Source organism: Rhipicephalus sanguineus, unplaced genomic scaffold (assembly GCF_013339695.2).
Source record: "Rhipicephalus sanguineus isolate Rsan-2018 unplaced genomic scaffold, BIME_Rsan_1.4 Seq1216, whole genome shotgun sequence".
NCBI classification, from domain to species: Eukaryota; Metazoa; Arthropoda; class Arachnida; order Ixodida; family Ixodidae; genus Rhipicephalus; species Rhipicephalus sanguineus.
In genome coordinates this window covers 25,025-40,001 of record NW_023614504.1, presented here as the reverse complement: position 1 = coordinate 40,001, position 14,977 = coordinate 25,025, and the positions used below count along the sequence as shown (strand labels likewise).

The 14,977-nt window shown below is 43.4% G+C and overlaps 1 pseudogene; it reads right to left on the bottom strand.

Annotated features, from left to right (window-relative positions):
* Positions 1-72: 72 nt before the first annotated feature.
* LOC119376469 (palmitoyltransferase ZDHHC3-like) lies at positions 73-12,918 on the bottom strand (annotated as a pseudogene).
* Between the last annotated feature and the right edge of the window lie 2,059 nt (positions 12,919-14,977).

The window sequence follows — 14,977 nt, the reverse complement described above, 5'->3', positions numbered from 1 at the left end:
GATCAACACAGTTCAACCAACAAATCAATCAGAAACATGGAAGAGGGGATGATTAGAAACTAAGTCACAGTTTGCACATAAATAACAGCACGTCACCGGGATACTCCACACAGAGAAAGCATCACACATCATATGACATGACATCGAGATTCCTGGGTGCAGAATCGCAAGGAAACAGCCACAGGAAGGGGGACCCTACAAAAAGTTGATGAAATATCAAAGCTCTGTGGTCAGGAACTAGACAAAACAGGTGCAAAGTTCCTGCAAAAACAAGCGTATTTCAACGGAAATTCATCAACTATTTATACAGTTAAACCTCAATTTAACAAACCGCAGCATAACTAAACTCTCGGCTCCTTCGCTTTCGCAATGGGCACATTATGTCTTCCATATCGTGTGCTCATCAGACTGAGCAGAGAACAGTGTCATTCCACTCTAGGCAATACCAAATGTTCCCATGGCATGCTGTCGTGGCAGAATGTGTGTGCTAGTTTTGCTTACACTGATTGGTGCTGTGTTTTCTTTTTCTTTCCAAGCATTGTATGGGAGCCGTGACAAGCTCTTCATTGACATAACATCAAATCGGGGCCGTCAGGTTCACTAAATTTATTTTTTGTTGTTGAAGTTCATTCTTTTCTTTCTTTTTTTGCTGTCATATTATTCAGGCATTTCCTGTGACACCTTCCAGGCAAAAAAAGAATCCACAGGCAGCTATACCTTACATAAAAGCTGAAATTCAGTAAAATTAGTTTTCTCTATAATGAAGTAAGTTGCCGATTTTACCAACCTTTTCATATCGAGCTTTAACTCCAGTCACCTTGATTCAGAAGTCTGTGCCCATCTTACATTTATATAGTATTGTGCACGAGAAATGTAGCAACAAGTAAACATTCACGTATTCTTTGATTAGAGGGTGCAAATGCAGTACAATCAACGAAACGTCCTTTACAGTGACATCACAGTCTCTCTCAAAAAATATAAACAAGTTAACGCTGACAAGATGATCCAATGATGCCAAGCACATCATTTAGTGGAGCAATTTTAAGCTTCCTGACTATACTCCATAAAATTAGCATCAGCCTTTAAAATCTTCCGCGTCATGGCAGGAAGATTTTCGTAACCAAGAGCGCACCTAGTCAAACACCTGCATTTAGCGAAGTCAACCTACTAGGTACCCTCACCCAAGCTAGAGTACTGTTTTTATTTCCGGCATGGCAGTCAAAAACTTAAAGTATGAACAGACACTGAAAACTCCGCCTTATACAGGGAATGAAAATTTGGTGTTGAGATAGTAATGTTAGGAAAGCAGCTAAGGCACCATAGCTGATAATTTGTGCACATGTCAGCAGCTGCAACATTTCGTGCATAAAAAATTTACTATGCAAATTCCATGTGCTGTGTAAGTAGATGTTGTATCAAGCATATTGCAGGCAGTTCATTAACAAACATTGGTCCTGATTTTCCAGAGAGTTACCAACGAATTCACATTATGTGATTTTCTGTTTGTAACAAGAGATGCAAGAGAATGATATACGGACAATTAGAACAGCACCATGACGACAGCATGACGAGTGTCATGTTTTCACTCTCACAAAGAAACAATACATCCTGTTCAATTATGACCTGCGAGTAGAATGTTGTGCAGTACCTCTCCAGCATTATCTGCCGCCCTGGGGAATGTGGGACAATCCCTAATGTGATGCACCTGAACGTAGTGTCTCAAAGCACCAACATCGACAAGGCAAGTGTGGGAGAACCTGGCATAGGACCAGTTGAGACACACGGAAATGAAAGTATCAAGTCTGTGGCTGAATGAATAACACTGAGAATAGACATGAGCATGTACGGTCGTGCTCAATATGATTTGCAACATGGGAGCGCGTGGCCTCAAGCACTGAAAGATTGCTAAAGGCTCCCACTAGCCTTTATTTCCACAACAAAACAATGTTCTGTCATTTGAGAATGATCCCCAATAACAAAATTCATTCAGTTGTGGAAATAAGGGCAACATAAAGCCATGCGTAATTTTTTAGTTCATGAGGCGATGTGCTGCCGTGTTGCTAGTCATATTGAGCACGACTGTACATTTTACATGTCTCATAGATAGCACTATATTATAGTGCTATCTATGCGACATGGTGCAACCACTATTCCTCTCAAAAGCTAGTTGACACTGGTGTGTGAAAAGCGCATGTGCCATCAAGGCCAAAAGAATGGAGCACCAAAGCTCCTGTGCTGCAAGTCTGACCTTAAATTCCAGCACAAGACACTTTCTTTGCTTTTAAAAAGAGTCTTGAAACATGGCAGAACTGTAACCCACCAGTAAGGCACGTGGAGTTAGACAAAATATGTTTCGTCTAAACAAGGTTCCATGCATCTGCTCTACAAAGTGAACATCACTGCTTCACTAGCAGTGACTCAGTGCACTACTACTCAGTGGATGATGCCTTCCCAGGTCTTTACCTCCAAAGAACCCAGTGTAGGAAGATAACAGAACAAAAGAGCATTTCATGCACTTACCACGGCCGCAAACTTCACTCATGAGAGCCATTTTTGGCTTTCTTGCACGGAAAGGTCCTTTCTTCTGTATCTGCTCAACAGCTGTTTCATCAGACAGAATTGCCTGGAACTTGAAAAGTCACGAATCTTAGAACATTCTAACTTCAAACAATGTGAACAGTTGTGAAAAACACATCTCTCATTTCTACTGTCCTAAAGGAACTAACGTTCCATTTCAGGCAACGTCACTAAAGCCAAGGCTATTGGTACCTTATCTGCAGGCTAATTCTCGCGGGAAAATTTTTCTGCAGGCAGAAACAACAGATCTGCAATATCTGGTAAAACCTGATCACAACAGCCTTCTGGTTACCTACACCCAAAGAAGCTGATCAGAAATTCCTTGCAAATGCATAAAAACATGGTTTCAACCTTTTTCCAACACATGAGGACTATATTTAGCAATCAATGACTGATGTTAATTAACGTCCCAAAGTAATGGCCAGGCCAGAAAAGACGATACAGTGGATAGCTGTAATGCTTCAAAGTAATTAGGGCCTTGTGTGTTGCTCAAAGTGCTGTGGAAAACAAGCCCTTCTCAACTCTGCCCCGTTCAGTTAAGATGCGACTGGCCTTAGGTAGAGTCGAATCTAGTATTTCACATTCTCAACATCGGGGTACCGTGCATCAGTGAACCATTGCCACGATCGTTTGTCGTCGCCAGGTAACAGCGTCTCAGTTTCTTTTGATCAGTGAAGTGCAAGAAAGTGTCGCAGTGTTGTACTGGTGTCACATGGTCACTTTTGATCGTGATCAGGCCTGGTCTCTGTCGAATTTCACGAAATTGTGCGATTGGCCCCTTACGCAATCTGCAAGATGGAGCCAATAACTGCTAAGGAATTTGATCCTGATCAGGCTCGATCGCGACCAGCAGTGCACTGTGTGACACCGGTATTATACAGTCAAACAATGGCAAGTTGCAAAACTTGCTGGCTAATATTCATGCAGAGTAAATCTCTTAAACCAAACTAGACATTGCACATACGGTCAACACTGGATATGTCATACTCAGATACGTACGTCGAATTATCAACAAACAATTCCAACAGCCCCCTGAAAATCAGCACTATACTACGCATATATCAAAGTCGCACATGTTTTCATATTTAATAGATTGAAGGCTCGTTTGCACTGTACCCCCACATGTACGCTTTTTTTAAAACTGAAGCGAGGTCACTTTTTCTGTCATTGGCAATACTAGTTTTTCTAGTACAACGTCCCAATTTTGGCACATGCTGTCAAAGTGGAGTTTAATTTGAAGGGCAAACCAAACCAACGAAGAAAAATGGGTAAGGTGCACGCCTGAAAAAAAGGATTGTTCAAGTTGAATGGATTTTATTTGCCCTTCATAGTGACATCTTATTTACTTGACCAAAATATACTAGTAGTAGAAAAAACTAACCACCGTGCAGTGAAGCACGCTGCATGCTGCCATTCGTTATTGAAAAGAGGACCACGACTTTGCTTCAAGAACATGAAAGGCTTCCCGGTACAATACACTTATTCCACATGGTGTTGATTAAATATAATTTAAAAAGTCTTTATGCTTTTGACACCCTGTGGAGACAAATATATGAACTCCCGATGAATTTGCTATAGATGGCCCGTGGTTTAAGTGCGACTGCTAAAACGTGCCTTCTATTAAAGTGAGCTAGCAGGATGACACAGTCCTTCCATCATCTTTTCAGATTTATCATTAAACTTCCCTCTCACACAAGGCCATAGCAAAGATACCAGGATAATTATTTTGGCCTAACAATGGGATCAGTGAAAACAAAAACTTCTTGCATGGTTGACAAGCACACACACACCAGACAAGACAGTGAAGAACACACAACATAAGCACTTGCAGCTACAGACAAAGCAGAGTATGTGGCATGTTTTCATTTACTTAACCCTTTGAGATGCTATGTACGCAATTGTGTACACCACTCGTTCTTGCTATTTGTATTGACCAGGGGCTAAGAAAGAGCAAGATATATTGAGCTTTCGATGAATTGAACCTCCTGCATAATAAATTTGTCTTCATTTAACTTAATTTTGCAATGTACTGTTGTATATGATCAGTCTGCTGAAGGCACTGCCATATTCAATGAGTCTAACGTGCCGCTTCCCGCGACCCATGTCTAAAGGGTAATTTTTCTTTGCATAACATGGACATAACCGAAAACGAATTCGCACTATATTTCTAGCCTAAGATTTCATTCTATTTATGCAAAAATAGAGCATGAATGGCTTCAGAATAAAGAGATATTTAATTACAAAGTAATTAGCAATGGTTACTGTAACAATCATAAAATAACATATTACGACATTATGTTTGTTGCAATAGAATATTCAGTGCCTTCAAATTACATTGTATCGATTTGAGTCATTTGACGCATTTACAGTCACATCTTCATAGGCAGCATCTGGAAGGGTTAAAGAATAACATTCACCACAGCTCGCAATAATGCTAAGCTCAAAGTCACTTCTTACCTGGTCACACATGATTGCAATGACAAATATTCCAAAAAGAATGCTTTCCACCAGGAGGCAGACGGAATGGATCCTGTCATATGTAATGACACAAAAAAACGACCTAGAACAAAGCACATCTAACCTAATAATTTCAGATCGCAGATACAGATACAATTCTTCTTCGTGGAAATTGTCTGACTGTGTATATCAGCTGCCCTTCGGTATTTTTATCCGTAAAGCACACCACTATCTTGGACTTAATTTTTTACAGTGTTGATATTCCTTTTCTTTTGGTTGTGAGGTGATTGTTTGATGCCTTGCTGGCTGATGAAGCATGTATGCTTGTCACTTGTCAGGCAATTTCCACAAAAAGCAGCTTTTCGAGCATTAAAATATAGGTTACAGTCCAGCGCCCATGTACAGTACGGTCCACTGTTAAAGGTGTAGTGTTCTTGCCTTAATTACCTCCCTTCCACGGCGCCATTTGATCATATCATGTGTTTCAAGCGTATGGTAAGCGCTCGCCGCTGGCGCAAGGCACCGGTAGCGAATGTTGATTGGCAAACAGGTATTGTCCCACTTGCAGAAGCATTCGGTGCGCTTGCGGGACCCGCAGAGATGTGCTAGCAGCACCCTTTGTGTTGTATTTTCGCCCGTGGTGCTGTTGAGGGGCACCTTTGTGCACCCTTACATGTCGCAGCCCCCTGTGGTGGCACGGGCAAAGGGCTCACAGCGGCACGCCGCTGAGGGAAACGGTCCACCCTGGCGCTGGTTCTCGACTGTGGTGCCGCACTCGAGTCAGACCAGCGGTACTCTGCTCTTGGCTGTCGCCGAGAAGCCTGGCGCACCGCTGGTCTGTCCGGCGTGAGCGGGTCAGGGCCCCCGAGTGTCCACGTAGATGAGATGAATCCACCACGCACACTCTTTCCAGGCAGAGACCGTGATGGAGTGCGCTGTTTCCGCTGCCGTGAAAGAGGGCACTTAGCAAGGTGCCCATATCCCTGCCTCACAGGAGGCCTAGATCCGGTGCACTCCCTTGCTATGCCGAAGAGCGGTGCGGTGTGTTCGCGCGTGGTCATACTCAATCCCCACAAAGGGAACACTCGAATGAGCACCCTTCATATTGCCGGCCCCCTGACGGCAATTGGATGGGGAAACTTCGTTCGTGCATGGCACTGTTTTGTCAAAAGAAGTCGCAACTGTCAACCACCAGTAGTCTCATGAAAATCTAAGCCACTATGCTTTTGCAAGAGAGCGTAATCCGAACATGCCCTGCACGCAAGTGTTCCCTTTAACAGTGGACCCGTCTGTACGTCCTTTCTGCACACACGAACATGTCTCCTTTTCACATGTGCTGCTTCTCCCTGGTTATAGCTCATGAACTAGCATGTCAGTTGTTCTAACAGTTACAAAAATATGCAACAACCTTAAGGCAACAGCCAGTGCGGGCGACGAAGAATAGACTGCAGAGAAAAATGATTGAAAAGTATCGCTTTACCACAAAAGGAAATATGATACTTACACTCGGTTTTGCTTGTAAGCCGGGCTATGAACACAGTTTGCACATTCCAGGTTCCATGACACAGCCACCAACACAATTATGTACAGGCACCCCAGACCTGTAAGGTGTAAGCATAAGGCTCAGCACATGTTACATAAGTACACGCACTTTCAGTGAAGGACGCATGTCAAGAATGGCCGTAAATCAATAGCTCCTTACCGACATAGAGGAGGAACTGAATAAAATACTTCTGGTTCTGTTCTCCAACACAGTTGTTGATCCTGTGAACACAAAAGCACGTGATCTTACACCTATCAAACACAGTTACAGGCATAAAAATACTGAAGAATTTTGAGCATAAAGAGCTCTTCGTTACACAGGTTGCTCTGTTGTAAAGCTCAAGCACCATATCACGTGTTACAGAGCACGCTAAGCATGTTCAATTAAACAAAATCTTTACCTAAGCTCTACTTGACAAGATATACATAGCATAGCAGAACTGAATAATGCACTAGCCTGCTCACTGCAGAGAGAAAGCTTGTTTTTTGTTATTTCGTCAGCTCCCAAATTAATCGGTGCAAAATGATCTACTCACGATCTACACACTGTAAGTTGTAAGGCACCATCTGGGGAGCATTTTACTGAAGGAACTCTTCAGGTCAGTTGATTATTGAAAAAGTAAGAAGAAAGTGAACAGTCCTGTTACTGTGTAACAGCAGAGGACAGCTGCTGTCGCGAGAGACATTGTCTCTTTGCCTTGACCAGCATTCACAAGTGGCAAGCATTCACTGAATTCTTCCGTGTGCTGTTGTAGAGAGAACACACCACATTCTGTACAATAAAACTTCATTTGGGCCTAGTTGGTTCATAATCCTACAAGTACATTTACAGCACAAAGCCAAAGATGCACCACAAGGAAAGAAACGACATACACAAGCGCTGACTCTCAACTGACTGAAGTTTAGACAAGTCGGTGCCAAAAGTCCCACCCCGGCATTCAGATGTTAGTATTTGGCGCATGTTGTCCTCTCTGAGAGCTAACGACCTCTGCCTCATGCAGGCTGATAAAGAGGGGGGCTTTGTTGTAGTGGAAAAAGTCATTTTTAACGAGAAAGCGCTGCAGGTTGTGTCAAAAAACTTAGTTCCTATTGGGAAGCGGGTGGTTCGAGTGAAAACAAAGTTTGTAGAGTTTTGTAAAAAACTGGAATTAACGTCGCTTGTGAAAAGCATAAAGAATAGCAGAGGCAAGTCATTGACAGTGCTTTTCACGGCCAAGACCCACAAGACAGAAGTACCTTTAGGACCATCGTCAGTGAATCTGGGTGCTGGCAACACAATGTTAGCCTGTTTTTACAGAAAAAAATTGAAGTCGCCAGTGTACAATGATCCCTTTCGTACAAAAAATTAAGATGATGTGGTGCAGTTCTTGCGTGGGAAAACAAATGTGGGCTATGGTTTCTCAGTTGACATAGAAGATTTGTTTTATTCTGTACCCCAGCATGAGCTTATGTCTTCAGTGCAAGCATGTATAGAGCACTATGGGGTTGTGCCTTTCCAGAATTTTGTCGGTGTTTCTGTGAACAATTTTTTAGCCTTTTAGAGTATTATCTTAAGGTCACTTTTATAATTTTTAATGACCAGCCATATTTGCAGCGTAATGGAATATGTATCGGGTCCTGCCTTGCTCCTCTCCTTGCAGATATTTTTTTGGCAAACGTGGGATGCTCTTTAAAGGGACACTAAAGGCAAATAACAATTTATGTCAGAGTGAAAGCTCAATGTATGACAACTTCTAAAACGGCAATATTATCAACAGTAGTGCCCTACTTACCGAGAAATCAAGCTAAATGTATCACATGAATAGCGCCACGAGTGGGACATTTTCGAAGTGATCCCGATGACGTATGAGAGTCTGCCTACAATAAAACACTAGTAATCAAACTAGCAGCAATAAAAAAAGAACCTTCTGTGCATCAAAAGACTTAATAAAATGCTGTTTGTTCGTTTCCAATTGATTCATGGAAAGAAGAACCTCAGTGGCGTCGCCATGGGGAACGGCACACGTGGTTCAAAGGTTCCGTTTTCGCCGAACTGCGCTTCGCCCGGCGCCCGGCTTCGCTCACACGGTCGCGTCTCAGCAGCACACCGCGTTCATCAGGGCTCAAGTCGCAGAACTGGAGCCCAGTGTCGCGAGCCAATGTCTCATTGTCAAGTTCTCCGTCCACATCCATTGCGGTGATTGCGGCAAGCTTCGATGGCTTCGATGGCCGTTGTTGCTGCTGTGGGTCCTGCTACTTTCACTCTGCTGCTACTAGTGTCGGCGGTCCGCGCAGCAAAGGCAGGCAACGTTGGGCACAGCAGCAGTGACGTATGAAAGTCTGCTTTCAGGCGGGTGACTTGAAGTGCGCTAACGCGATGCGGACCACTAAAACGTGATTTTATTTCAAAATAAGCACTTCCTTGGCATAAAAGTAGCACTACGAGGTTTCTGGACCGCTATTTCAACAATCAACGTCGACTTAATATTTGCCTTTAGTGTCCCTTTAGCAAAGGTTTTAGCACGAGGAAGATTTTAAAGGTACGTCGACGATTTTTTGGTTTTATTATCTCTAGACTCCTCCTACCAGGACTCAGTGACTAATATTTTAGATGATTTTAACCGACATGGAGGAGGTCTTGTTTTTACATTTGAGCTCCCACAGAAAGGCGTTTTACAGTTTTTAGAACTAAGGCTCGAGTTTTGTGAATGCCATGTGTGTTGGTCCTATCAACCACGGGCAAATAAGGACCTGTTACCATTTGAGTCTGCTCATTCAAAAATTGTAAAAGGAGGAGTTGCTATGTCGGCCATGGAATCGGCTCTTAGAAAACCGTGCACTCACAAGATGCAAGATAGCTTCACCAATTAGATTAGCTGACTTTTGGGTGCAGGGTTCCCCAAGTCGCTCTTGACTGCAGTGGCTGAAATGCTAATTCAGAAAAGGAAATCCACTGAGAGGGCAGACGCCATACAGGACTAAGTGAGGCCTGCGGTGGTCCTGTATATGCATCGGATCGCCCATCAGCTCAAGAAAGTGGCAGGCAGACATGGTGTCACTATGGCGCTGTCTGCCCCGAACAAGCTTTCCAAGCTATGCTCCCGCACCTGCGGTATGAGCAAAGGAGGGTGCCAAATCCGACACGGTGTGACTGACGTCCCGTGTGCCGTCGATGTGGTTTATGCTATCCCGCTCTCGTGTGGTAAGACCTATGTCGGTCAAACTGGAAGATGCGTCACCGAGCGGCTCGGGGAACACGCACAAAAGATTAACAAGAATGCAGATAAAGGAGCCCATCTTGTGACTCATATTAACGCTTGCTGCAATTGTGAGGCACGATTTGAAGGGACATCGATCCTTGGCAGGAGCCACAATGAGCATGCGCGGCTGGCTTTAGAAGCCTATCATATCAAAAAAAGGGCTCATTTTTGCATAAGCGTCACGTCTCTGTCCCTGCACTCATGTGAGTTTGGTTTCATTTCATCGCGTATGTAATACACTGTTTGACTTTTTTTCACTCTGTTTCACTTTTGTTTTTATGTTGATTGCATGGCGCATGTGCGGTAAGGCTGCCTTGGAGGTATATATGCATTGACAATTACCGAAATATAGTCAGTTGATAGTCAGTGCTTGTGTGTGTCGTTTCTTTCTTTGTGGTGTGCCTTTGGTTTTGCGCTGTAAATGTACTTCTAGCACAATCTGTACAAGCCCTGTTTTTTCTTCTCTTTCTGTTTTGCTTCGTAGTGCATCGCCAGCAGTAGCAGCATGGCATGCTTTGCATGAGCTATAGCAAGTAACATTGCAAACAAGGCTTGTTGCATAGAGCATGCATGCGCATTATAGTGTGTATTTCCTGGAAGTGTGGTTCACTTGGAAGGAAACACTGCAGGTCTCCTGTTTTAAATTTGAACCATTCTCAAGCTACGCAGCAGTTTCATTTTTTTGCAGACACAACTGTCGCCGAGTGATCTGTGCACCATGCTTGTTTCTATGCAATGCCCAAACCTCATGAAGGGTCCTTCATGTTCACAGAGTTCACCAGCGCTGGTTTCCATTATTGGATTTTACGGCTCAATTGGTTAGTTCTGCCACGAAGTGGGAATACAACGATCACTGTGCCTAGATTTGCTTTATTCGCCAGCAGGCCATGCTCACATCACTTGTCAGGGATTGACCAGCCATAGGGACAAGGCTGCCATAGCGACTGTGGTATCCTTACCCTTGCATATGTTGATTGTTTCAGTGTCAATATGTGCACTCTATTGAACAATGCAGCACAGTGACGGCTTTGGAGGGCGCAGACAATGGTTGGTTGTACATGTACATTGGTTGTGAAGCAACAAATGTGCTGCTGAGTATGCCTAAATTTCTTTGTTGTGGTAGTGTTACGTACTGTGAAACACCTAATATATGATTGCAACTGTGAAACGTGTAACTATTGATTGATGTAGAGGCATTGACAATGCCTGTAAAACACAGACATTTAGCCCAGACATCAGGAATCCTCTGACATACAGGTCACCTCGCTGAGATGTTTGCTGTCGAGCTGTTCAACTACTTCAAGCAGGAAAGGCACTCATTTTTATAAATGTGTTTAAGATAGTAAAATTTTCAGAGGCTATGGCACAATGAATTTTTCAGAAGCAATGCACAAATTCCTGCATTAAAAGGCAAGTAACGAAGGCAATGTACCAGGGACTTAACGTACCAGGGACAATGGTGATCCATCCTGCGAATGCATCGTTGGCATATTCTGCAGTGATGCGCGCGTGGCGGCCTGTATGTTTCACAGCGAGAGCATATCGTCCAGTCACCCTGTCCAGTGAGAAAAAACGCAAGTGACAGCACTAAATTAACGTGAAAACCACAAGAATCACAGGCAGTGATGGAATGTTCGAAAACATAATTTTTCTTTGTAATTCTTTCTGAGCGACCACGTATGCGTCATGTCGTGTGCAGGAAAATACACGACAGCTTTAAGCAATTTCACAACAATAACTACAGTCATTGTTAAGTTCGAGCAAGTAAGTTAAAAAGTAGCGAGTTGCGGCAAGACATAGCATGCTCTTTGCAGGAACAGTGGAATGCGTGGTAACATTAACCATTATTTTTGGCCAATGTGGCTAAATATGAAGCACGCCAGTAATGTTAGCACAGTCACGGTGAATATTTGGTAATGCCACTTGCTGAAATCATCTGTAAAAATATTAACTAATGCAATGGTGAAGCGCACAAGGTCCTAGATTAACTTCTTTTGCTTCAATCCTCACCTTGTCATCTGTAGGCTTGTTAGCCCTCAGCGCATCCGAAAAATCTAGGTTCGTCCTGAGGTAGCGGCACTGTTCCAGGGTCCGAAAACACCGCTCTGGTATGCGCCATCAGTGTCAGGAACACGATGATGTTGAAGCAGACCACATTAAATGCCCCCCAGAGACTGCACGAGAATTTCGCGCACAGGGCGGTTAACGTATTACGCAAAATTCGGGCACATATTCAACACGATTTTAAAGTTGTGGTATGGAAGCGGTGGCGACCATAAGGAACCCGTGGGCTGAATGCTCATGAATGTTAACTTTGACGTTCTCAAACAGTTGAGGTTGGTGCCAAAAACGCACGATTTTCTGTTGACGCTAGACATGTGCTGATAGTAAACTTCGAGGCAGAGTTCATGTAACTTTCATAGAGATTCAGAATGAGCGCTTGCGATCAGAAGTGTCCGAAGAACTTCATGCATTGTCAAGCGACATATGTACCGGTTTAACAATGCAACTTCTATCATGCATACTAAAGTTCGCGGAAATTGTCAATTAGTGCTAGAGATCGACATGTGCGCATGTTTTTGATAACTCTAGATCAACTGCCACAAACGAAGTTGATTTCACAAGTTTCCTTTGCATTGATACATTAGTTTCATATGTATGCGTAGTGGGCACTTTTATTCATGGCGCACATCGGCAGGAACAAGAAATCGCGACCGACGCTTGCATATACGCACCTTGTGTACATCGTCGGAATGACCATCCACTCGACGATGGCATAATCGGCATAAATAATCGATCCATAAGTGGAGCAAACGCAAAGCAAGCCACAGATATCGTAACGCCACACTACCATCGTTATAAAGGCAACATGTCAACACCGTCAGCTGCTTTATGAGGGAGTCATATTTCTGTTGAGCGGTTCGACGACACGGCTAGAACTTTATAGGAACGTTGACATTTCTAACGATTCCACTTGCTTCTCAGGAACATGGTAACAATACGACACACGTCGCCAATGCTGTAAAATTTATGACACCTACGGTCCTACGTTTCGCACAAATTCGCGTAGTAAATGCGGTCGCGCCCCCTGGCTTTGTTGCTCAGAAACGCCCACTCGTTGTTCAGATTTTCAACACCAGTCACATTGAAGTGCTGCCAGCGCTACAATACACCAGTTTCGGTTTCGGACATTGCGTTTCTTGTATGAACATGTCTGATGAGAAAGGGATTCGTCTGTTCCTAGTTAGCACTTAGTTCACATTTCTTCTAATAAATGTGCCGTATACGTTTTTATGCAGCAGCGTGTAGCGCTGCGTCATTGAAACTGTCCCACTCAGCCGCACTCACTCAGGTTCATCCAGGAAATTTCGTTGATAAACCATACACGCAATCAACACTCAAAGACTTCATTGGATCGGGCTCTGGTGCAAATGTTTACATTTCCTCTGGTTCACTTTAACTGGTTGAATACTCGTGGTTAAACGTAATTAGGGGGAATCACCCGTGGCGCATACCGGCATTCCATGGGCCGTGGCAGGGCTGGGCAAAGATACTTTGGAATTCTATCGCGATACAATACAAGATACTCAGGCAAGAAGTGTTTGAGATACAGATACAAAATACTACAAAACTGATTGTATCCAATACGATACATTCGCAAATTTGTTATATCTATCCATATAATGTAGCACTAAAGGCCCATACACAAGACTGTTGACTTGAAAATTTATGAACTGCGAGCAATATTGTTTCATTTGAATGAAATATCTGTTGGTATCTCAAAAGTTTTGTACTTCTATCTCAAGCTATATCAGTTTCATTCCGAGACAACTTACTGGCGTTTCTTTACAGCGTCTTAACATGATACGAGTAGCTGCTTAACATGATAGTTCTTTATACACTTCGCTGATAGCGGTTTCGTTTGTCGCTTTTGTAATTGATGGAAGTCGCTGCTCTGCTTGCCGACCAGCTAGCGGGTTGCCATCTACTACAAGAACGTCAATACGCACGATGGTGCGGAGGCATCAGGATGTGTGCGAAAGACGCCGCACGCATTGGAGTACGCGGCACAGGAAGGGCTAAATGCGAAGTGCAATCGCATTGACACAACTAAAAAAATACAAAAAAACTAGGAAAGAAAATGTCGGCCAGGCATCGACGTTCACGCGCTTCTCTTTTGAGATGACGCGATCGCCACCACGTGACTCTGCTCCATCAATAGGGACGTACAGAACTCTTCACCTATCCTCGCTGGAAAACTCTGGCGTGAAGATAAATTAATATTTCACTGCCTTAGTTTTATTTTCGTGACAGTGGCAACAGTACTAGCTTGAGAAGCGAGCGGAGTTCAGTCAACGTTTATTGTTTCGCCCAGAGGTGGTGTGATCGCAGTATCTTGTATCTTAAGATACACAGTGCATTCTTCAATGTATCGGAAATACAGATACTGATACACGTCTTGCGAGACGTATCACGATACAGATACAAGATACTCAAAGAGTATCTAAGATACATCTATCTATCTATCTATCTATCTATCTATCTATCTATCTATCTATCTATCTATCTATCTATTCTATCTATCTATCTATCTATCTATCTATCTATCTATCTATCTATCTATCTATGTGCGACTTTGCGCTCTCGTGGCCGTTTCGTTTACTGGATATACTCCTAAATTTTTGTGATGTGTCATGAGTTTATGACAAACATAAATGACAGGTGTTAACGTGAAAATGATGACATGGATGTCGTAAACTGGTCTTGGTGCTCTCGCGGCCGTTTCGCTAGCTTGATGCATGCCGAAATTGGTACGGCGTGACACGACTCTGACGAACATAAATGAAATGTGGTGAGATGAAAATCATGAAATGAATCTCATGTACGGCATGATTTACATGCCACGCTCATGGTGCGTCGCACCAGAGAGAGGCGCGTCGCACACTACAGAGTGACATCATCCCTTCCCTAACCCTCTATTGAAATGTTGCAATTGTTTAAGTGAAGGGATGGACGATCTGTTGGACAGGTGCCAACACCGCAATGTCCTAACTCTATTGGAAGTTAAACTATGGGCTTTGAACCATATGTAATCAGACTCATAATTAATGTTGACTAACTATTACACGTGTGCTGCGTAGCCCTACACTTGGGCACTACGT